Consider the following 17,900-nt stretch of genomic DNA (forward strand, 5'->3'; position numbering starts at 1 on the left):
ATGGAGTAAATCAGAGAGATGTGGAATCTGCTTTGGAGGCAGGGCCAGCAGGATGAAAGAATCATCCAGGATGCTGCTGCAGTCTTGGGGTAAGTCGTTGAAGGCTACCATGAGCTAAGTGGGGGTGACACAGCTAGGAGGATCCAAGCCCTCTTTGGTCACATCAACTTTGAAATGAATGAGGAAGGAGGCACAGGGAGATCATATTGGCATTTTTTTAATGTTAGTAAAACATACATAATCGCAAATTGCAACTATCCAGCTTGATGAATTTTCCCAAAGTTGTCACATATCCGGGAAATCAGCACCCTGAAAGTCCCCGTGTCCTCTCCTAATCATTCTTCTTTCCCCAAAGTAACTTCTGTCCTAGTCTGACATAGTTTTACTGGCATTTTTAAACCTATGATTAAGAGATAATAATCAGAGGTAAGCGTGGAGCATTTGCTTATGTAATTCTCAGAAAAATAACCTCACTTGGTTTTTTAGACTAAGGCTTTGTTTTCTTTTGTCGTAATTTTGAGGTTTGCTCGTGCGTCTTTTTCTCCTTCTTCCCACAGGAGGTGCTCACGTGGAGTGTGAGGTCTCGCCGGACCCCAGGCTGGCAGGTGGCCTTTGTCTCCGTGAGTCAGAAGGGCATCAAACCACGGCCCGAGGTTTAACCGCGAAGCCCTGCCCCTGGCACCGAGCAGGTCCTCCCCCCCCCACCCCCTTCCCCTCTGCGTTTCATTTTACTCGTCCAGTCCCAACAGAAGGCTCTTCATAAGGCACCGTCGTCAGTTTATAGTGCTTGCAGTGTTTTAACACTTTAATGACATGACAGCCAATTTTATTCTGTCCTGGAAATTACTCTCTTCTGTTTCTGTTTCTCTCCCTCCCTCTCTCTCTTCTCCTCCTCCTCCCGTCTCACTGTTCCTGCGATTATTTCTTTTGGAAATAATTCCTCTCACACTCTGCCTCCATAAATCTCTGAATCCCGGCAGATGGAACAAGGCTGCTATTACGAGGGAACAGAATCAACAGGGAAGCGGCAAGCGGGAGGCAAGCTTTATGCTCTGTGGTTTCGCCCCAGTAGGAGGACGTGATGACACCTCCAGGACAAAAGGTTCATCTTTTCAACTACTTTGACTTCTCAGGAGCCCCCCAGCCCCGTGGTCTTTTTATGAGAGAACTGTTTTCACCTCCTTGGCTCTGCACATGTTTTCTACATAATATTAAACAGTAACGTTTGAGTCCCCACATACTGGACGCACAGACCACAGTACACACAGACACACACACAAGACACGCACACACACACACACGCACACACACACTCTGGCAAAGATAAAACAACTTTTAACTTAATTTGGCTCTTCCTTTTTTTTCTTTAACACCTTGAGATATAATTTACATGCCGTAAAATTCACCCATTTTTAGCCATGTAGTTCGATGTTCTTCTTATTTACCGAGTTGTATACTGGCTGTTTCTTTTTGAAAATGGAGCCCGTGGGTGAACATTTTGACCCCACGTGCTCCCTCCTCACTTTGAAAGGTGACATCTAAAGTGCAGAGAGCAACTTCTGTTTCACCCCCAAAATAGCTGTTTTATTCATTCTGCCATTTACAACTTACTTCCTGTGTTTTGATTCTGAGCTGCTCAGACCTGCTTCTTAGAAGCCAGGTGGATTCATTCTTTACACTGTCACGAAGTTTCTCTTGTGTTAGAGGAATTTTCTGTTTGCTTGTTTGTTTTGTTAGTGTTTAGTGAGTCTTCAGATCTTTGTTTCATCTGCTGGGCTAATTAGAGAGACTTGAAATGTATCTTTGTGACGCGAGAGACTATATAGAAATATTTGGTATTTAAAGCTCAGCTCAAACGGTCACAGCATTCTAACTGCTGAGATTGGTAAAAAGAAAAAAAAATGAAGTTACCGAGAAATAGAAATAGGGCATGGAGGCCTAGAACTTTTTCCTAATATTACATCTTCATCTATAGTTCGGTCTTGATATCTGAGTCTTTCTCATTTGAAAAGCAGAAATGAAAATAATCACTTTAGGAGATCTGCCTGAGGACTGCATGAGCTAATTCACTTGAAAACACCTAGAATGCTAACAATTTTTAAAAATTTATAAATGTTCATTGGATACAAATCCTAAGGAACTTCACCAATGGCATAAGGATCGTGTTTTGGCCACGACACGGTACATTAATAAAAGCATAGCACCTGCTGTTGAAGACTGTGTACCAGTTTAACCAATTGTTCAACGAACAGGTAATGAGGCTTGCTGTGTGCCAGGCACCGGGGATAGAATGGTGGACAGGCAGGTACAGTTGGATGGAAGAGAGATGTTCAACACACAGTTGAGCAAATAAGTATCTAAGTACAAACCGTGCAAGGGTTAAAGAAACCATTCTGGTATGTGTGTATGCATGTGTGTGTGCGCATTTAAAGCAATTTAAGGTATATTTTGCTAGTAAATGTATACCTATGGGCATAGAGAAATTTTCTGGAACAACTCATGAGAAATTGGTTACAAGTGTTTCTTTTTGTAGATAGGGGAATGTCTTCCACTTTTTATTCTGTAACTTTTCTATGCAATTTCAAGTTTCTAACTATAAGCATGTACTTTTGTTTAGCTGTTTAAATATCAGTAGGCTTCTCTGATCAGTAGGCTGGGAGTCCATTATTATTTTCTTCATTAGACTTCTATTAAAAAACAACCTGTTATTTAAAATGAACAAATGATTAACCGCTTGCAATATTTAACTTGTCATGCCAATTAAATATTAAATATTACACTTGAGAAGACAAAGGTCATTTACAAGAGTGCAAGACTGCATCAACCCACACTAAATTGTTACCACCTGCTCGCGCCCCCAGTTTGCCCAGACAACACTTTCATTCAACAGATATTTACTGAGCGCCTACTGTGTACTAGGTAGGCATTGTTCTGAGCACTACTAGATAAAACAAAGCCATCAGGGAGTCAGGCTAGATTCTAGTTGGAGGAAACAGATAAATAAGTAAACCAAATACATATTTATATATAGTATGTGCTATAAAAAATTAAGGCAGGGCTGGCGGGCAAGTGACGGATGGTGCCCTCTGTTCATCATATAGAACACACTCTGTAGTTGTATCACTGGAAAGAAAGACTGGGAGGCCTGAGAAGGTGCCATTTCAGCCTGGATGAGGGAAGGAGGGAATGAGCCATGCAGATAAATGACTGCCAAAAGGACCAGTAAAGGCTCTGAAATGGGAAAGCTGGAAACCAGCAAATCTTGGCAGTAAGTACGTGTACTGACCATTGCACCATTCATTCTGTCCATTTGTCACAGCGTTCAAAACACTTCATTTAAAATTTAAAAAAAAATACTCAAAATGAACACTGATAGCTTCATTATTGTACATACAGGGCTCAGATTATGTGGTTCTGGGCACTGCTTCTCTTGTTCGATATTTAATAAAAAATAGTTGATGTGAACTATACATCCTAGTGAAACAGAGATACATCTTTATTAAGACGTGTTTTAAACTTCTTTAGCCATATCGTCATTCCGATACATTTTTATTATTCTAACAGTATCTCATAAAATGTGTATTACTGTACTACATGCCCATTTCTAGCCACTGAAAATTAAATTAGTGAATATTAATTACTTCACAGTCATAAGGAAAAGGATCCTGAGATGCGTTGTTTCTCGTCTACTCTGAGATGCTTCCCAGCAGGAGGGGCACAACGATAGGTAAGTGAATCCATGAACTACTTGAAATAACAAGAAAAAAAGCTGACAATAACTAGCCTTAGCTCACCATCTAGCTGTATATGCTGGGATGCACTTCCTGCTGTGGTCCCCACCTGTAAAATGAAGGGCAGCTATTACGTTGTCTGACTCCTTTGATTCCTTCTCTTGCTCTCTCTCTCATATTCTGAGATCTAACTTTATGAATTGATTAAAATAACTGCTTTGTAACCAGTGATTTTCACTGTCGCTGGCTGAACACTAAGTTAATCTTCTCTTCCTCCTTCAAACAGGATTCTGTGGGTGGGTTGCCCTGTAACAGTGGTTCTCAACCCGAGGCGATCCGAACGCCCTCCCCACCCCCCTTCTAGGGGACACGTGGCAGCTACAGGAGCCGAGGTTACCTGTCATGACTGTGGGGGGTGCCGCCAGCATCTGGGGTCTAGGCCCAGGAAGCTGGTAGACACCCCACAACGCACAGGACAGCCCCCTGCAACGCAGAATGACCCAGTCCAAATGTCAACAGTGCCGAAAATGAGAATCTCCGGTCTAGAGAAACTGGAAAAGATGGAGAAGGGAGGAAATGAATGGAGGGCACTGCCTACTTATGTCCAGCTGGTATTTTCCCACCTAAGAAACAACACAGCAACTTTGGTCTTTTTTGATGCTGATTCTCCTCTATTGATTACGCTTTATTATTCCTGAAGACTTGGGTGTGTGACTTAAATAACCCCACGTTAGACACAAGCACAACAGAATAAATGAAAACTGGAGGGCAAATTCTAACATGTACCATAACTCTAAGAACATTCTTTCTAAGGCTTGAAAAAGTCTTCAGATCCTTGGTTTAATTTAATCGACAATGCGTTCATCTGCATATGGCATTCAGCAGCAAAATAAACTTTTTTTCCTGCGTCTTTTGTTTCCGAATCAATGGGGAACAAAGGATATCCCGGTTCCATTCAGGCAGTTTCAATGATTCTCAAACGTGGGAGTAGTCGTCGAGCCATTTAAAATACAGTGATGAGAAAGCATACTTAGTAACCTTGTAAACATGCTATGAAAGTACAAGGGAACCTTTAAGAAGGATATCCAAATGTCCTTTTTATATAATAGCCCTTTGTACTATGAAATGTTCAGAGGTCCATAAAATGGAATTGAACAGAACAGACTAGAAGAGTGCAATTTCCAAGTTTTCTAGTAATGGTGCTGTTAAAACATTATTTTTGTTTCTTAACACTCAGAAAATTAAGTTTCCTCACCCCAGGATCAGCCCTACTCACAGAAAGGACTTTGGACCCATACTTAACCAACCGTCAGAAGGGATTCAAAAGGAGGCTAATTGAACACTGAGGTTTTTGAAGCTCTCAAACGATGACCCAAGTGTTTTCTTGAAAACAGCAGCAGCTTGGCAGGAAGCAGGAATTAGACAAGAGAATTGATGGAAACCTGCCCTCCAAATGGGAAGAAAAACTTCCAATAACAAACTGTGAGGTTTGAAATCACTGTGTGTTATATATTCATTATTCAAATGGCCACCGCCCTTATTGCCTGGCATTTTCTCCTGCTTCTGAGCTGCCCCAAGAAACGCACTTTAGTAAGGATGATCCCCCCTGTCTGAGGAAAGGGAAACCCCTCTTTGTCTCCCCATTCTGCCCCCCGCTTCTATCTGCATTCTCGCTCTGTTCTAGCTGCATGTTTTGCAATCCCCTCCAGTGTTCCAAAGGCCAATGAAATCAGTCTCCCATAAGGGTACCCAGCCAAGTACACTCACTGCTCAACTGTACTTTTCTCTTTCTTAGCCCTTTCACCCACTGATTTCAAATTTCTCTTTAATAGGCCAGCTATGGCAGACCTCAACCGAGTAAGTGATGAAAAGGCAAGCTAGGAAACCACACAGGTAAGGTTTCTCGAAGAGGAGAGCAGCCCGATGTTTCTCATCTAAATCCTGAGGCCTCACTCCAGCCTACAAAGACAAGTGGCAGGAAACTAACAGCAATAATCAAAATGAGCTCAGCTGGCCTCGAACTGCTTTTAAAAAAGTGTGCGGAGGGGAAGGAATACAGGCACTCTGCCCAGGAGAACCTAGAGAGAAAGAAATCTTCTCTCTTAAAAATCCCTGAAGTTTGCTGCCAGTGATTCAGTACATACCTGACCAAAAGAAGAAAATTTCCTACCCTAACTGGTTTGGCTGTTTCCCGGCTACTACCTAGAGAAGTAAACAGAACCTTATCATCTCAGTTACATCTGATTTGGACTTTTTTTTCCCCAAGGAAATATCTGTAATTTCAATGCAGTTCCATCACCGCCACTGCTGTCTTTGAACTGGACTGACTGACGATACTGTCTTGGATGACGCCGACTCCACAGCAACAAGCCAGGGAAGCCTGTACCTTCCTCCCAGCTGGCCTCCCTGTGGCCACTGGGAGGGCTGGGGGAGTATTTGGTGACTGGGGACCTCGCACTTATCTTAGGTTGTAGCTGAACGGAGAAACGTTCTTCCTTTGCCCTCTGGGCCCCTCAGTCGGTCAGGATTTCTGCTGATCGCTCTGCACCTCTCAATGAATCCAGCACTCTGGGCATTTTTCTCTCTTTATTCAGGAAGTGGCGAGCTGAGCCCTGAGATTCTTTCTGCTCCGATGATATAAACAAATTGCAGAGGAAGTCAAGTCAAACTTTCCCTTGCTGCTTTTGTTCTCCCAACTAGCAATTCAGAAAACAGAGCCAACTTTTTTTCTTTTTGGATGCCTTTGAAAGATTGCTCTTAACTGGAAAGGCAGAAACCCTCTTTTTTTTTTAAACAAAGATACTCAACTTATTTTTTCAAAAAAGAAATGCCCTAGACGGGTTTTTTTTTTTTAAAAGGCTGTTTCTGAGACTTTTCAAACCAAATTGCTTCCCTGACATTGCATACTTACCTAATGGTGGTTCTTCCCTTCAAATTTCAACCAAAAGAGCAATAATGAGCTTCGTGAGGACAATGGCTAAACCTGACTGGAGGCTCCTGGGGCCCTAATTCACAACCAAGGAGAGGCAACAGTCACGATTCAATAAGGGTGCTAGTACAAGGCACACGCCGGACAGAAAGGAGACATCTTATCTGTATAATCTACAGACGCTGCTTGAAAAATCACACATAATTAAGCCCTTCTCACAATGGAAGCTACTTGAAGCTTTATCACCAGCTTGTAAGATGTCATCTCTGGGCTTCACTGATGGCTCTGAGTGAACATTTCCAAACCAGAGGCATCTGACAATCCGGGTGACGTGTTTACCATGCCTACCTTAGTCATCTAACTAAGAAGCTCTGCACTACATAACTGAAGGAAAGCAGAATGGCAGGGATGGCCCTGCGGTGGCTTCCCGCACTGGGTGTTCTGTTACATTAATCCTGGTGCAAGAAATAAGACGTGACAGTCATATGCATATCTATACGCCACGCTTGCCTGTCCTCAACTGGCCCTCCCTGTACACAGGTGGGTAGTCAACTTTCAAAACAGCCTGATTTTCTAGTGAAGCATGTTAGAGTTCAAATACAGGCTCAAGCTACTTACTGCATCTCTGTGTTCCCTTCTCTACTACAGGGATATGTTCTAACATGGCAGTGCTGTTACATGGGTTAAAAATAATAATATATAGAGATATCTCACCCCAGTGTGTGGCATAATAACTACCTACTCTCAAAGGTAGTTGTTAATAAAATTCATAACACTGAGTTCCCCGCGTCAGGAAAAACCAGCATTGGTAGAAGCTGAACATCGTAGTATTTGCAAGGTTATTTCTATGTCAGAACATGTTTGTTCAATCATGATCATCCCTGCCCTCCTTATCTACAAACATATATACACTGGAGATATTTATAGACTACTAGGTATATAAAATCATTTATGCAAGTTGTAATTGTGCAATTACTGAATAAACAGTAGATGAAAGGAAAATGTGAGGTTCTGAAAGCTGGCTTTAATTCATGGCTTTCTTTTTTTTTTTTGGCTGCGTTGGGTCTTCGTTGCTGCGCGCAGGCTTTCTCTAGTTGCAGCCAGCGGGGGCTACTCTTCGTTGCGGTGCACGGGCTTCTCATTGCGGTGGCTCCTCTTGTTGCGGAGCAGGGCTCTAGGCGTGCGGGCTCAGTAGTTGTGGCTCGCGGGCTCTAGAGCGCAGGCTCAGTAGCTGTGGCACACAGGCTTAGTCGCTCTGCAGCATGTGGGATCTTCCCAGACCAGGGCTTGAACCCATGTCCCCTGCATTTGGCAGGCAGATTCCTAACCACTGTGCCACCAGGGAAGCCCTAATTCATGTTTTATCTTATATTCATTAAACTATTTATTTACTCGTCTACACTCTCCTCTCTGTTGATTATCTTCCAGGCAGCATTTCCCTTGAGCAACATCAGATGAGAAAGCAATCGCTTTTCCATTGCAGGGGAAACAGAGAAACAGGAAACCCAGAGGCAACGACTTGCTTGGAGGCCTCCAAGGTATGCACGGCAGTGTTAGAAGCTGTGTGCACCTCCACACCCCATAACTACTTTTAAAGCTTTGATGTAGAAACGTGCAATACCTACAATGCTCCTGAATTTCTGTAAAGCAATAGAGCGATCATGCACTGATGCAACTGCCATACATTTACAGAATTCAACATTGCGTTCAACAAACTATGTCAAATACCCACCAAGTGCTGGGCACTAGGATACAAAAAGGAGTAGGCATCAGTGCTGGCTGGCCCCAAATGAAGACTAGACACACACTTAAAGGACCAGAAAAGCAGGGACACCATTACAATCCCTCTTGACTGCCAAAGGAGACAACCAGAAAATTCAGAAAAGCTATTTTTAACATGTACGTGTTTTTGTCTCTTTGAAAAATATAACTTTTCATTTTAGTTTGGATTTTTTTTTTTTTTTTTTTTGCGGTACGCAGGCCTCTCACTGTTGTGGCCTCTCCTGTTGCGGAGAACAGGCTCCGGACACTCAGGCTCAGTGGCCATGGCTCACGGGCCCAGCCGCTCGGCGGCATGTGGGATCTTCCCGGACCGGGGCACGAACCCGTGTCCCCTGCATCGGCAGGTGGACTCTCAACCACTGCGCCACCAGGGGAGCCCTTAGTTTGATTTTTATTTTAGCTTTTATTTGGTTATGGGTCTTGGGATAGCGTGTATTACTGTTCAGGAAATACACCTCTCCCATGCCTGCTTTGGATGGAATATACTTCCCTGACCCACTGATTTGGGCTCAGTCATGTAACTTTGCTGGTAATAGGCTGTTAGCAAGCAGGATGCAAGCAAAGCCTTAGAACGTGTTTACACCGTGGGTCTCACTCTTTTTGCATGTCCAATGGTGCTGTGAGAAGAACATGCCTGTTCATTCAAGGAGGATGAGAGACACCTAGAGCAGACCCTGATGCAACCCACACCTTGAAGCCCAGCCCAGACAGTCTAGATCATCTGAAAACCAGCCAACTTGCAGATGCTTTTGTGAGATTAAATAATTATTGTTTTAAGCTACTGAGCTTTGGGTGATTTGTTACATGACATTAGCATGGCAATAGCTGACTGATGTAGGCCTCATAATACTTATAGGTCTTAATCTGTCCGTGGGCATACCGTGACAGATACTAAATTACCCACCCCCCCCAAAAAAAGTAATTAAAAAAAAATGCTTCAGGGCTTCCCTGGTGGCTCAGTGGTTGAGAGTCCACCTGCTGATGCAGGGGACACGGGTTCGTGCCCCGGTCCAGGAAGATCCCACATGCCGCGGAGCGGCTGGGCCCATGAGCCATGGCCGCTGAGCCTGCGTGTCCGGAGCCCGTGCTCCGCAACGGGAGAGGCCACAACAGTGAGAGGCCAACGTACCGCCAAAAAAAAAAAAAAAAAAAGCTTCAAACACTTGTCTTACTGATTTGTTATGTAAATCAAGGTCAGTTATAGCCTTTCATAGACTAAATGAAACTTGAGGTCCATAATGTTTAAATGAAACAGCATATGGTTAAAAAATAAAAGAGGTATGAGGCACCAGATGAAAGCCTTCATTTCCACAAATGCTTCATTCCAAAAACATTTTTCACTCAAAGAGATACTGGTTGTACTCTTGTGTTCAACCCTGAAGATACAGTACTAAGTATTAATAGCTAACCCTTATCAATTGCTTACCAGGTACTGGGTTTCGTTTTTTGGTTTTTTACTAGTATTTTTTTGGAAGTATAATTGATTTACAATGTTGTGTTAGTTTCAGGTGTACAGCAAAGTGATTCAGAAATATATATATACACACACACATATATATATATATATACACACACACATTTTTCAGATTCTTTTCCATTATAGGTTATTACAAGATGTTGAATATAGTTCCCTGTGCTCTACAGTAGGTCCTTGTTTATTTTATATATAGTAGCGCGTATCTGTTAATCCCAAACTCCTAATTTATCCTTCTTCCCCTCCCTTTCCCCTTTGGCAACCATAAGATTGTTTTTTTTATGTCTGTGAGTCTATTTCTGTTTCGTAAATAAGTTCATTTATATCATTTTTTTTAGATTTCACATATACGTGATATATGGTATTTGTCTTTCTGACTTACTTCACTTAGTATGATAATCTCTAAGTCCACCACACTGCTGCAAATGGCATTATTTCATTCTTTTTGATAGCTGAATAATCCATTGTGTGTGTGTGTGTGTGTGTGTGTGTGTGTGTGTATGCCACATCTTCTTTATCCATTCATCTGCCAGTGGACACTTTGGTCGCTTCCATGTCTTTGCTATTGCAAATAGTACTGCTATGAACGTTGGGGTGCATTATCTTTTTGAATTAGAGTCTTCATCTTTTTCTGATGTATGCCTAGGAGTGAGACTGCTGGATCATATAGTAACTCTATTTTTAGTTTTTTTAAGGAACCTCCAAACTCTTTTCCAGTGGCTGCACCAATTTACATTCTTACCAACACTGTAGGAGGGTTCCCTTTTCTCCACATCCTCTCTAGCATTTATTATTTGTAGACTTTTTGATGTGGCCATACTGACCGTGTGAGGTGATACCTCACTGTGGCTTTGATTTGCATTTCTCTGATAATTAGCAATGTTAAGCATCTTTTCATGTGCCTGTTGGCCATCGGTATGTCTTCTTTGGAGAAATGTCTATTTAGGTCTTCTGCCCATTTTTTGATTGGGTTGTTTGTTTTGATATTGAGTTGTATGAGCTGTTTGTATATTTTGGAAATTAAGCCCTTGTCGGTCGCATTGTTGGCGAATATATTCTCCCAGCCCGTAGGTTGTCTTTTCCTTTTGTTTATGGCTTCCTTTGCTGCTTCCTTCTTAATGCTTTATCTACAACTTATTTAATCCTCAAAACTGAATGTAGTACTTACTATGTTTACTGTGTAGTTACTATGATTATCCCTATGTTGCAGATGAGAAAATGGAAGAAGCAAGAAGATTAGTGACTTACCCAAGCTTCCACAACTTGTAAGTGACAAAGCTGGGATTCAAACCTAGGCTGTCTGGTTTCAGAGCTCACACTCTTACCCACCCTGGGATGTTGACAGGGAATTTGCAGAGTAAAAGGGGCAGCAACCTTAACGAACAAGTCAAGTCAATAATTACAAACCATGGGCAGGACTATGATTGAAAAGAACAGGAAACAAGGGTTAAGAATAATAGAAACTGGCCTTCCCTGGTGGCACAGTCGTTAAGAATCTGCCTGCCAATGCAGGGGACACCGGTTCAAGCCCTGGTCCAGGAAGATCCCACAAGCCACGGAGCAACAAAGCCCGTGCACCACAACTACTGAGCCTGCGCACTAGAGCCCGCGAGCCACAACTACAGAGCCCACGAGGCACAGCTACTGAAGCCCACGCGCCTAGAGCCCGTGCTCCACAATGAGAGAAGCCACCGCAATAAGAAGCTGGCGCACCGCAACGAAGAGTAGCCGCCGTTCACCACAACTAGAGAAAGCCCGCGTGCAGCAACAAAGACCCAACACAGCCAAAAATTTAAAAAAAAAAAAAAGAATAATAGAAACTGTTTTAGACAGGTTGCCAGAGAAGTCTTCTCTAGGTAGGGGAAATTGCTTGAAGGATGAATATGATCAGACCAAAAATGGCTGAGAGAAGATTGTTCTCCAGAGAGAAGAGCGGACAGGTTAGTCTTGAGTCAGTACACAGACTGGTATATTTTAGGGACTGAAAAATGGCCATTGCTTCAGGAGGCCAAGAAGGTGAGTGTGTCTCTTGCTCATCTCCATAGGACAGGGGTTGGTCAACAGATTTTTTGTAAAGCACCAAATACTAAATACCTTAAGCTTTGTCGGCTCTGTGGGCTCCGTCTCAATTACTCAACTCTGATGCTGCAGCATGAAAGCAGCTGTACACGGTAAGTAAATGGATGAGCATGTCCAAGTTCCAATAGAACTGTATATATGGACACTGAAATTTAAATTTCAGTGTGACAGTTCCATAAACAGCAAGTATGTGTGTGAAGACACACAGGATAGTCAGATGTGGTGCATTTCTCATATATCAGGGAACTTACATTTGATACACCTTGAGCTTGGAACTCTGGTGAGTTCTCTATCAAAGTATAAGTGATACCAGTAAAACATAATTTTGAATAAAACTAATAACTAGGTTTTTAACTAATAACTGGGTTTTTAAAATCATTCTACTAATCACGATTCTCCAGAAAAACAGAATAGGATATGTAAGTATAGGAAGAGATTATTAGGAAACTGACTCACGCCATTACGGAGGCTGAGAAGTTGCACAATTTTCTGTCTATAATCAGGCAGCCCAGGAGACCCAGGGGTGTAGTTCCAGTCTGAGTCCAAAGGCCTAAGAAACAGGAGCACCTAGGGTAAGAAAATCAAAGTCCCCACTCGAGCAGTGAGTCAGGAAGGGCTGAATTCTTCCTTCCTCTGCTTTTTTGTTCTATTCAGGCTCTCAATGGACTGGATGACGCCCACCCACACTGGGGAGGGCGCACTGCTTTACAGAGTCCACTGATTCAAATGCTAATTTCATCAGGAAACACCTTCACAGCCATTCCCAGAAATAACATTTAACCAACATCTGGGCAACCCATGATCCAGTCAAGCTGACACACAAAATTAACCATTACAGTCTGCTGAAGAGGAGCACACGATAATGGTCACCCAGGAAGAAGTATTGGCACTGACAAAGATAACGCAAAAGAAACGCTCCATCGTTACAAACTAGTTAATGGGTGTCATCATTCAAAGAGTATTTGAGATTCATCACTGCTGTGGAAAACTCAAATTGCCTAAAATCTTACAGGTCACATTATAAACAACTGGACAGATGTTTTCCCAAATCTGACACAACAATCCTAAAAATTTACATCACCTAACCAGTAATGTGTTGCAAAGCCAAAAGAAACTTTTCTAAATTGACAACAACAAATTTTGATCAATCCTGATGGTGGAAAGATTAAATCTTCTTTCTAGTAGTCTCTCTAAAGAAAATGATAATCCAAGATCACTGTCATATTAACAGGTAATCCAAGAGCGTGCAGCCAAAATACACAGGAAACGCACATTACAGGGAAAGTCAGGTAGTTAATAAAATATAAAGATGTTATTTGGAGGATTTTGTGATGTCAGTGTTATTTTCAGCTTTAAAAATTGGGTAATTTGTAGTATATTTTTATTCTAAATAAATACTAACTTTTATAACATCTTTCATAACTTTTCTACATCCTTTCTCTTAAAGCCCCCAATTTTATAACCTTCAAGGCTACCAACCTGGAACCAGCTCTGATTAAGCATCTATTATAGGAGCCAGGCATCTCTAGATGCTAGAAATGTAACATTGAATGGAATAGACACTGGTGGTTTTAAAATGTCTACAAGAATCTGAAAAAGAATACATATATGTCTAACTGAATCACTCTGATATACACCTGAAACACTGTACATCAACCGTACTTCAATAAAAAAATTTTTTTAAGTGTAAACACATTGGGGGAAAATATTCTGTGACACTCCCCCTTCAAAAGGCAGAAGCCTCTCCCTCTGAGCTTAGGCTGAACCTCATGACTTGTTTCTAAGGAGTAGAATATTATGCAGGTGACACTGAGCAACACCCAAGCCTAGTCAGAAAACACACTGTGGTTTCCTCCTTGCTCTTTCCCTCTGGAAGGCAACGGCCATGTCCTGAGAATATTCAAGCAGCATTATGGAAAAGTCCACATGGGGAGGAACTGAGGCCTCCAGCCAGCAGCCCTGTGAGCTCCATCTGAGAAGCAGATCCTCCAACTCCAGTCAAGCCTTTAGATGTTGGCGGCCTCGACCAACATCCTGACTATATCGTGACTACTTACAAGAAACCTTGAGCCACAGCCACCTGTCCAGAATCTCAGTGATTCCTGACCTCAGAAACGGTGTGAGATAAGAAATGTTTGTTATTTTCAGCTGCTGAGTTTTGGGGTAGTTTGTTACACAGCAAGAGATAAATAATACACCACCAAAAGTCCTGTTTTCATGATTCTTACATTCCGATGTTTGTTTAGGGGCAATGAATAAATGTTGTTTGAGGAGATGATGAACGACAGTAAATCAAATAAATGTATCAGATTATTACCCATTCATTTATTTATCAAATATTTACTGAGAAGCACCATATGGTTATCTGTGTTCTAGGCATCAAGCTAGAATAATAAACGAGAAAGACAGAAAACCCTCCCTGCATGGAGCTTCCAGTCTGGTAGAAAACCAGGTTTTTGCCCTGTCTCTGATGTGACGCTCCCTCACTGCAGGACACTGGAATGAAGCCTCCATTTCCCTGTTGCAGTTACATACATTATCTGACATAATGCCCACCACAGCCCGCTCTCCCTCACGCACCTCCATTCTGGAGCCTTCCCTGGTCTCCCTTGCAACTTGGCCATGTGACACAGTTCAGGCCAGTGAAGGAGATCGCTGGGAGTTTTCTGGGCAGGTTTGTTGTCTCAGAAAGGAAAAGATGTCCTTGGTTCTACTTGCCTTCCTTTTCCCTAACTTGTGAGTAAAGCGGTTAGGCATCCTGCAAGCATGAAGAGAGAATCGCAAAGCTCTGACATTCTGGAGCCATTGAAACATAACTTCCTGCTCTGGACTTCCTTTTAAGTGAGGGGAAAAACAACCTAAGTCTCTGTAGGCTTTTTGGTATGGTGGTTGCTACTTACAGCTGAAAGCATTCCCAACTGATTTAATGAAACTGAAGCAGAGAACGTTTAGATAGCCAAGGTCACAAAGCCAGTGGATGGAGAGATCAGAAAGCAAAACCAGATCTGATTGACCTTAAAATCCATACCCTTAATCACGATGTTATACTGTCATTATGGTTCCCTCAAGTAAGCAAAAACGCTAGAGCAAATGTATGTGCTCCAAATAGAGTAACAAGACTATTTAATGTTGCCTCCAACTCCAGGACACTAAATCTACATGCCGATCTTAACACTTAATTGCAAATTTCTCGGAGGTCATGGAAAGTGCTAAGGAATTCCTTAATATTGATGATGACGTTGAAAATATACTAACCATGTATATATCTTTTAGAAGAGTTAATAAAGATAGATCCTATTCCTTGAGGGTCCCTTCAGCAAAATATTTCTAGGGCACCTACAATGTGCCTCCTAATTTACTCCCATGACCTGTTTCTGTCAGACAAGTTGAGCCCGTGCTCCTCTTTTAGAGATGAGAAAATTGCAGCTCAGAGAGGCGATAGGAGCAGGGTTGAACTCAGTTCTGCCATAGCCCAGAGCCTGCATCATTGCAAGTTAGGGGAGAGTAGTGAGATGTACCCCGTATGTGAGAGCAGAATAAATGATATTGGCTATGGCAGCAACTCTGACAGTTTATACATGAATGAATAAAATTTGGGAAAGACTCTAGTGGTAGACATTGAAGTGAAATAAAACATGGGTCAATTCCTGCTCTAGCCCCATCTAGCTGTGACATTAGGTAAATCTCCCAATCTCTCTAAGCCTCAGTTTCTTCCTCTGTAAAATGGAGAGAACATTAATACAACCTCACAGAATTGTTCTGAGGACTCAATGGGGCAAAGCTGCTGGGCTCCAGGCAGGCTGTCCAGCTAGCCCTTGACAAATATTAATGGTTATCATTATTTTAATTATTGTCCCATACTTCCTCCCTATATACAAAGGAGACAGTTTTGATCCTTGTATTTCTCCTCGACAATTATGAGCACTCCCAGTACTAGAAGGAATATGCAGTAATCTGAGAGCAAAGGATCTCTGCAAAAGCAATGTCCTGAATTTTGCTAACAACGTTTTCCGTGCCCATGGCACAGAACAAAATGAAGATAGAACACGGTGAGGGTGTCTGGTGGGGAAAACAGGGTTTTGCTGCCCTGGCTTGGAGGTTCTTTTTCTACCCCCGCTCTATCCCCTACCACCGCTTCCCTTCTTGTCCACATTGATCTAGTTCTCCCTCCACAATCTTGTCCTGCAGTTACATCAGCACTTGTTTTCATTTTAATATAATAGATCCCCGACCTCTCCCCACGAAAGTAGTGTCTTGGTTTACAGGGGAAAGATGCAACACAACTGGGGGTGTCCTAATTTCCAAGGCAGTATTCGAACATGGCCCCCTGTATTCATGTCCCTTGGAGTGTAGGCTGGCCTAGTGACTGTCTAGCAAATAGAATACAATAAACATGGGAGGATAGCACTTCGTGATTAGGTTACAGAGGACTGTGACTTCCACCTCTGCCAGCAGACGCTCTGTCCCTGCTCAGCTTGTACACTGATGAAGCAAGCTGTCATGTTGGGAAGCTCCACGCAGCAAGGAGCTGAGGGTGGCCTTTGACAGACAGCAAGAAAAGACCTGAAGTCCTCAGTCCAAGCGCCCTTGAGGGAATGAGTCCTACCAACAGCCACATGAGCTTGGAGGCAGATTCTTCAACTGAGCCTTCAGATGAGACCCTGGCCTAAACTGACACTTTGAATGCAGACTTGTGAGAGACCCAGCTAAGCAGAGTCCAGATTCCAATCCACAGAAACTGTGGGACAGTAAGTGTGCCTTGTTATAAGCTGCCATTTGGCGCAGGGTGTGTGTGTGTGTGTGTGTGTGTGTGTGTGTGTGTGTGTGTGTGTGTGTGTGTGTGTGTGTGTGTGTGTGTGTGTGTGTGAGATTTGTTACACAGCCATAGATAACGAATACGGACCCACCTACTCAATAAACAGGAAGAAGGGAAAGAGTTGGATCAGGATCTAGCATCTCTGGATTCTGGCCACATTCTGCCACCTACTACACAAATGATCTTAGAAAAGGCATTTCCCTTCCTTGCCTCAATTTCTTCTGTCAAAGGAGAGGGGTGAATTAAGGATTATAATTTTTTGTAGTTTTTCTCCTTAAAAACTAGTGATGTTCTGCCCTGGGTTCACTCTCTCCTTGGCAACAATCAGAATTAGATACAAGCTGTCCTGGTGAAACAGAGGTGGGGTTTTAACTCACCTCAGGCCTCACCTGAACCACTTTAGCCATTTATATGACCTGCCAGGCACAGTACTAGCAGATGCCAAGCTGGGAAAAGACATACAAGACTTTTCATGGGGGGGACCCATAGGATGGGAACACGAGAAAGGAGCCAGAGGAGGCTGGGAGAAGAGTTAGACCACAACGCTCATCTAACCCCCGCAGAGGAGAAAAGAAGAACCAACAGGTGGGTAGGAGTAGTCTGAGTCTGTGGCACAATTCTAAGAAAGTTCTGGCAAAGCCACGTGTTTCCCAGAAACGAGCCTGCTTTAGTACCCCTGTTGCAGGCAGTCACTGGTAAGGAGAAACCTGGGGGAAATGTGGTCTTGGCACAAAGGTGGATTTCAGAGCAGGGCATCCGGACCCTCGGTCAATTACAGGCCCTGCTGCGGGAGACCCGAGAAGCACATTGTCATGGCTTCCACATCCCCTGAGGTTCCTTCTAGTCTAAAAATCCCACCCCATTGTGGGGCCCGCAGGATGCACGTGGCCCACAGATGCATTTTGACTGGCTCACGGTGTTTAAAATAATTAGCTACAACACCAAAACCTTCATCCACAGAAAAAAATGTTGATACACTGGACATCATCGAAATTGAAAACATTTGCTCTGTGAAAGACACTGTTGAGAAAATGAAAAGATGACCCGCACACTAGAAGGAAATGTTGGCCAATCATATATCTGACAAAG

At 42.9% G+C, this 17,900-nt stretch overlaps 1 long non-coding RNA gene across 7 annotated transcripts in view; it reads right to left on the bottom strand.

The window, feature by feature from the left end:
• Positions 1 to 791: 791 nt before the first annotated feature.
• Positions 792 to 17,900, bottom strand: part of LOC307198377 — a 34,774-nt gene continuing 17,665 nt past the window's right edge. For 4 of the 7 annotated variants that reach the window (XR_013831622.1, XR_013831623.1, XR_013831624.1 and 1 more), the window contains 5 exons: positions 14,576 to 14,753; positions 12,452 to 12,562; positions 4,129 to 6,355; positions 3,795 to 3,840; positions 792 to 2,702 (listed from right to left, as the gene is read on the bottom strand). This is a non-coding gene — a long non-coding RNA (uncharacterized lncRNA). The remainder of the gene's footprint in view (positions 2,703 to 3,794; positions 3,841 to 4,128; positions 6,356 to 12,451; positions 12,563 to 14,575; positions 14,754 to 17,900) is intronic. The other 3 variants (XR_013831620.1, XR_013831621.1, XR_013831619.1) reach the window with 3 other exon arrangements.

The sequence above is a fragment of the Stenella coeruleoalba genome (genome assembly GCF_951394435.1).
Source record: "Stenella coeruleoalba genome assembly, chromosome: 15".
Taxonomy (NCBI): Eukaryota; Metazoa; Chordata; class Mammalia; order Artiodactyla; family Delphinidae; genus Stenella; species Stenella coeruleoalba.